Consider the following 6,934-nt stretch of genomic DNA (forward strand, 5'->3'; position numbering starts at 1 on the left):
TGTGGCTGAGAGCACAGAGGGCATAATGGAAAATAAGGCTAAAAAGAGACAAGAGTAGATATTGAAGAATCCAATGTGCCATGCTGAGTTTTCCTTTGGCCCTGAAGGTGCCAATGAAGGATTTTCAGCGGGGAGTTACATAATCACTTTCAGCTTTATGGAAAATAAATATTAGTATCTGAAAAGAGGGATGGATTGGAGTAAGGCAAATCAAAACCAGAGAAATCAGTTAGGATACCAGAGGCAGTTACTTATCCAGGGACTTGCAAAAGAGCTGCAGGTTAGCAGGATAATCTGAAAATCCAAAAGACAGAAAATAGAGTCAGTAAGATCTCAGGGTCAATTAGGTACAGAATTGGCGAAAAGGGGAGTCTAGGATTTACTCCCTTGTTTCTGGATGGGCATCTAAGAAAGGAAGTTGAGTCGGGGTAGTAGATTTGAGAAGAAAGATGTTCACTTCAAGACCCTTTGGATTGGAAATATCTGAAGACATCCAAGGGAAGGTGCCAGGGAAATGGTTGGAAACACTGGCTGAGAGCTCAAAGGCACTGCCTGATGAGATGTACAGGACCAGGAGTCAACGGTGTATATGTACAAAATAAAAGCCAGGGGTGTGGATGAGATGGCCCACAAAGAATGTACACCAGCAGAAGTAGGCCAAGGAGAGAACATTGGAAACACCAACAAAATTAAAAATTTTTCAAACTAATGTGTTTTGTTTGGAACACTGTTCTCAGAGAGCAATTCATGATTAATGTTAATGAAAATACAAATAGTACTCTGACAATCTTGCAGTATTTCACCCACCAGGGCTAGCACAAGATGTATCACAGATCCCAATGTGGGACCCACCTAGCAATCATCAATTCAGGTACCACTTCAGAAGTATTTCAGGGAATCCATGAGATCAAATTTATTTTAATGGCAAAATGAGGCATTATCTGTCTTTTTCACTCTATTGATATTTGCAATGACATTGGACAAAACTGCTGGCCCCTTAGTACAAATCAAGGAAGTGGCGCTGACTGGACTAGCAACTGTGGTATGCTTCCCGACCCTGCAGTCACAGAAACAAAAGAAAAGGCTTCTTTCACTTAAGAATGTCCTTGAAGCAGTTAAAAAGTATTGGTGTCTTACATCTCGACCTCTGGGTACATTTAGTGTGATAAAACAGGAAGTTTTCTCTGTAAGCCTTGCCTGAGCCATCTTCAGAAAGGTCAATGTACTCCTCCCATCCATTCACCATCTTTGTCTGCTGCTCCCATACACCATTCGGTGACAGCTCATGGTTTCATTGCAGAAGCAAATAAGGCACTTTTGGATGCCAAAGTACGATTTGTGTCTGGAGAAAAAGCACTTGTACAATTGTCTGAGTTGAGAGGCTGAACAAGCCACTTTTTTTCATGGACCACCATTTTTATTTAAAAGAACAACTGATAGAAAAAGCGTGATGATTCAGACCTGGGTTTCTGGCAGACAGTTTCTCAAAAAATGAATGAAGTGAGCCTGTCACTTCAAGGAAAACATCCAACAGTATTGTTTGCCAATGACAGAATTCAAGGTTAAAGGGAAAATTAGCAGTATGGAAAATTTACCCCATTAAGCTTGACAGCTTCCAAATACATAAAGACTTTTCTGATAACATCAATAAAGACATTAACAAATGCAATTTTTTCCCTATTGTATAATATGTTGTGTCAACAACCTTTGGGATATTTATATAATTCAGTGAACTAATATTTCCAAATGACAGATGAATGATGCTCAAATCAAAACCTGTAAAAGATGCATTCAAACAAAAAGATAAGCCAATGGATTTTAAGGTAACAGAGTACAAAAAGTTCACCAAAATGGGTTTCGATTTCAGCTAATCTTTACATCAATGCATAAAGGGTTTATTGTTATCTTAGTTTTAAATTTCTCAATTTCAATTTTGAATATGGTAAATATCGATAGATACAATCTACATAACCAGAAGCTCTTTGGAGGACTCAATAATTTTTAAGAATCAAAACGGACCTCGAGATCAAAAAATGTGAGAACCATTCCTTTAGGGAAAAACAAAATGGGTTTTAGAATGAAGAGTATTTCACTGCCCCATTGCCCTCCAGTTTTCTCTTCTCCCCTCTCTTCTCTGTAAGCCTTGCCTGAGCCATCTTCAGGAAGGTAAGTGTACTCCTCCCATCCATTCACCATCTTTGTCTGCTGCTCCCATACACCATTCGGTGACAGCTCATGGTTTCACTGCAGAAGCAAATCTACATTATGAAACAGAATTTGCCATTCTGAGAAGCTGGTCTGACCCATAACAAAACTATCATCTCACTCTAATGGTTACATTATTTTCCACAATATTTTTAGAATCATTAAGAACTGTGGTCATTTTTCTAAGACTCTAGACCATTCTTATTTTCAAATGCCTTATGTTTTATTAGCTAAGCTGCTCAAACAGAAAGATAATTATTGGGAACTCTTCTAGTTAATAAAGTTTCATTAGATCATCTCTAGGCACATGTTGAACTTTAATTATTATAGTTTCATCATGATGTGTAAATATATTAAAATGAGCAAGCTATTCTGGTCTAATCAATGGATGTAAACAAATTTATATTTATGAGCATATAGTATTCTTAATGAAACATCCACATGCCTAGCCTGGGTTTAATGTTGGTGCAAACGTTTTAACCTAAAAATAACATGCTATAGACACATGCCCAGGAACATTTCCTATACTTTCCACCTCGTCAGTCAATCTGTATTTGAGTTAAATAAATTTCCTCTTTTCTAATTATATTATGTTTCATTGAAATTATTTCATTTCTAAGACCTCAAATAGCAATTTCCATTTCACAGGAACATAAAATTCATTCTGATAGACACTGCGGATTGACAATTGACACATACAACATATATTCCAACACACTTATAACAGAGGTTGTAAAGGCAAAAGCTGTATTTCTTAGATGCTCTTGAGACTAGAATTTTGTGTTGATTAAGGATCCTCCAGTCAGGGACAATCATGTGGGAACTGGTTTTGGAAAGGAGTTGAGTGAGAAAGAATAGGAGGCATCATTTTGGTGTGATCAGGCTGGGTGTAATTCAGGCTGCAGCAGTGTGACTCTGAAGAAGGACCTCAAGCAAGACCCTGATTTAACACATGGCTTCCTGATCACAGCAGTACAATTCTGTGGGGGCCTTGGGTATTGTCCATGGAAGTTCAGCCTAAATGCTATTTGTTCAGCTCCCTGTCCGCAGTGATTATGCAAGCCATATTAAATCCTGCAACACATTCCATTCTGCTTCCGCTCACTGGAATTCATTGCATCCTTAGTAGTGACCAAGACTTCTATTTAAGACATTGTTCATCAGATATGATACTCTCATTGAAAACTGCTTTCTTTACCTATATCACAATTATAGTATGTGTAGCCACTATGTACACATACAATTATAGTATGTACACATACAATTATAGTATGTGTAGTACACTGATCACTTGATGGTCCAATGACACGGTAGTTTGATTTCCACCTGAACTTAGAAAAAGCATTATCAGACGTTGACAAGTCAATATAGAGATGGGACTATTTCTTGGCTCAGGGTCTTAGGTAAAATTGGTTTACTGGGATATCTGCTGAACCTACCCTTCTCTGATTACAGTTCCTAGGCATCCTGAAGGCACAACATACTTTGCATTTATGCAATGCTTTTACAGTTGTAAAAGTACTGTCACATACACAAGAGCAAACAAATCTATCTTATTTAGGTTACTAATGATTTAGAGCTTCCAATTATGTGCAGCAGATCTTAATCCTAACTGATACACATAATTTTCCCAAATTATTTCTGTTTTAAGGTTAGGTTTTTGAAAATAAATGCTTTCACCAATGAGTAACCAGAGAATGGAGTGACTATCTCAAAATAATAACTGTTCCAAGTTGCAGAGTCAACCTATAGATATTCTATTAGATCCATATTAAATTTTGAAGAGTAAAAGCTAGATTCTCCTGTATTCATTTTTAATAAGGACTTAAGTTGCATCAGTGTGTTTTACATATTAAGTCTCCCCCTCAATCTAAGGGCAAGAGTACATATCCACATAGGTAACCTTGTGCAGAAATCATATGGGTGGCTACTGGGCATGATTCATAGAAACACCGTGGTCCAGCTGAGTTCATGCCTGATACACTGTGGGTAGAAGCATACCTTGGCAATCAATGATCCCCGGCACCTGCTCACATCTCTGACTATGGGCTGGCTATTCTTATATTCAAGATTTCTGGCTCAGTCTCTTAGCTGAGAATCAGTCATCCTTGCTGAAAGTTGCAGAGGCAAATGAGGCTCTCCTTTTTCATAAGATTCTCTGGACACCACACAGAAGCTACATTTGACCAAGTCCCCTCGTCCACACACCTTTATATGACTCTCTAGTTCTTAACCTATTCTGTGCCATGTACCCCTCTGACAGCCTGGTGGAGTCTTTGTGGAAAAATGTTTTTAAATCTATAAAATTAAGCTAATAGGATTTCAAGCCAATTATATTGAAATCCAGTTATCAACATAATCTTTGAATTTCATATTGTAATATATGTGTTTCTTTGTTAAAGCATTAAATTTCAAGATGTCACGGTATGTCCAATAATTACCATAACATTAGAGAGGAAAATAAATGATATTTTGTGATATCAGTAACAACTGTAGTAGGAAAGGAAAAATACCTATGATTTCAATTGGAGACGAAATCACAGGTATTATCAATAGGTAATACTATTATAGTTTGTGGCCTGCATTCAAGAGAAGGAAATACTAAAATTCAGCTACAGATTAGTGAAAATAAATATGTGGATTTTTTTCCCAGCAGCTTCATGGACCCCTCATTTCTAAACACAGATGACTTGGGAGTCTATAAATCCCAGGTTAAGAACCCTACTTTAAATCATGAAAGATCCTGTGATTTCTGCATTCTATCAGAGAGTACATAAGAGTTCTGGTTTGCGATATGATTAATGCCTGACAAGACTGGTCCTAGATTTTAACACCTTTCACAATTCAAGAACCTTATGAAAGCTATAATGTATGGATGTCTGGTTCCAGTCACTGTCACCCAGAAAGGCCTATGCTGTAAAATGCTAATTCCACTGCAAATGATAAATGGCAGCAGACTGTAGTTATAGGCCAATGAATGGATTAAAGGAAAAATGAACTACCAGCTAGCCCCTTGAGGATTTTCAGTGGGGTTTGAGACCCAGGAAATGGCTGTGCACATACTCTGTAGAGTTTATGTTTTGGCTGATCTGCAGATAAAATACCTCAGTCTCAAAGGCCTTAGCTGGGACATCCTTCTGAGCACTAAAATCAAATATGAGACTAAGAAAAATCATAAAAATCAAATTCCTTTGAAAATGCCCCCATAAACGTTAAGCTCTAAGCTCTCCCCAAAATCCAACTTAGTGAAAGAAATTTCTACAGTAAAGTGGTGCTTGACAAGAACAATTTAAGGAAATATTTCTGATGTCCTTGTCTATCATTAAAGAGACACATGTAGGTAAAATATGAAGTGCGAAGTGCTTATCACAAGAAATATGTTTGGGAGTTTATTCAGAAACCATAGGAAATTTTTAGAAACAGCTTCAGTGTTATTTATAAGAATGGGCCATTACCTGGCCTTGAAGTAATTTTTTGGAGCTTATATTCAAATAATTTAAGTGAAATTAAGAAAAATCAAGAGAAAATATTTCTAATTTAAAAGGTATTTTAAGGTGGAGCATATCTGAGGGTAAAATTATCTTTTAACAGAAAATATACATTCTGTTGAGACAATTTATTGTCACAAATTTCGTTAATAGATGCAGAAATCATGCAGAAAACTTGTAAATGTGTCCTGACCATTTTAAACACACAAATGTACCACACAATACCAGATTTAGAGTCATAGAAACCTATTTTAAATCTTTGCTTTGCCACATATGTAACTGTGTGAGTTTGGGCACATTACTTAGCCTCTCTGATCCTCAGTTTCCTCATCCATGGGGATAATCACTGTGACTGTCTCTGAGTTGTAGTGAGAATTAAGTAAATAACTTTTAAACACCTAACACAGTGCCTGGTATATGCTAAGCACTATATACTTTATCTTCAAACACTTCTGGTGAGGATTCAATATGCTATTATCTAGATAGTTCTTGGCATAGTGTCTGGTGTATACTTAATGCTCAGTAAATGCGTTGAATCAGAATTAGCAGAAGTATTAGTACTGGCACTTACATAATATTGAAATTAGTGTTGGTAACAGCATTAACAGAGATTGCTGTTAGCAGGGGGTGTTGGTACTGGTTTGGATATGAGTGCTGACATCAGTTTAGTATAATGTTATGCTGGAATGTTTGTCAGGATGGGAGCCACCTGCTCGAGATGCTGTTGCTCCAAGGAACCCCTTTCCTACCTTGCCTCAAAGGACATGATGGCTGGACCCATCAGCTTACCTCATATTTCAAACCAACAACTCCACAGCTAGGCACACCCATGGCCAACACTCAGCGCCACTGTCTCTGGGTTCAAGCAATGGCACCTGCAGCACTAATAACACTGCCCTCTCTTGGAGATACCCTCCCAGCAAGAAACTGAATATGTCTGGAACAGTCGCACATAGCCCTTGGTCCCTAGAGCCACCAGTCCAGCTCTGCAAAGGCCATCTATGTCTCTACTCAAACTGGGCTCCTCAAGAAAAGATTAAATAGTCCAATGATTTATTAATTTATTGGTGATGAAAAAATTTTTCTGTAAAATCCCATTACCCAAAATGTCTACAAATAAGATCCTGAATTTAGCTACCTTCCCTGGAAACAGCGATTACCCTAGAAACCATCTATAATTCACCAGTCAACCATAACAAGGTCACAGGAAGTGCCCTAGTTTCCATGCCCTCCTCAGGAAT

This window comes from Manis pentadactyla, chromosome 10, assembly GCF_030020395.1.
Source record: "Manis pentadactyla isolate mManPen7 chromosome 10, mManPen7.hap1, whole genome shotgun sequence".
In the NCBI taxonomy this organism is placed as follows: Eukaryota; Metazoa; Chordata; class Mammalia; order Pholidota; family Manidae; genus Manis; species Manis pentadactyla.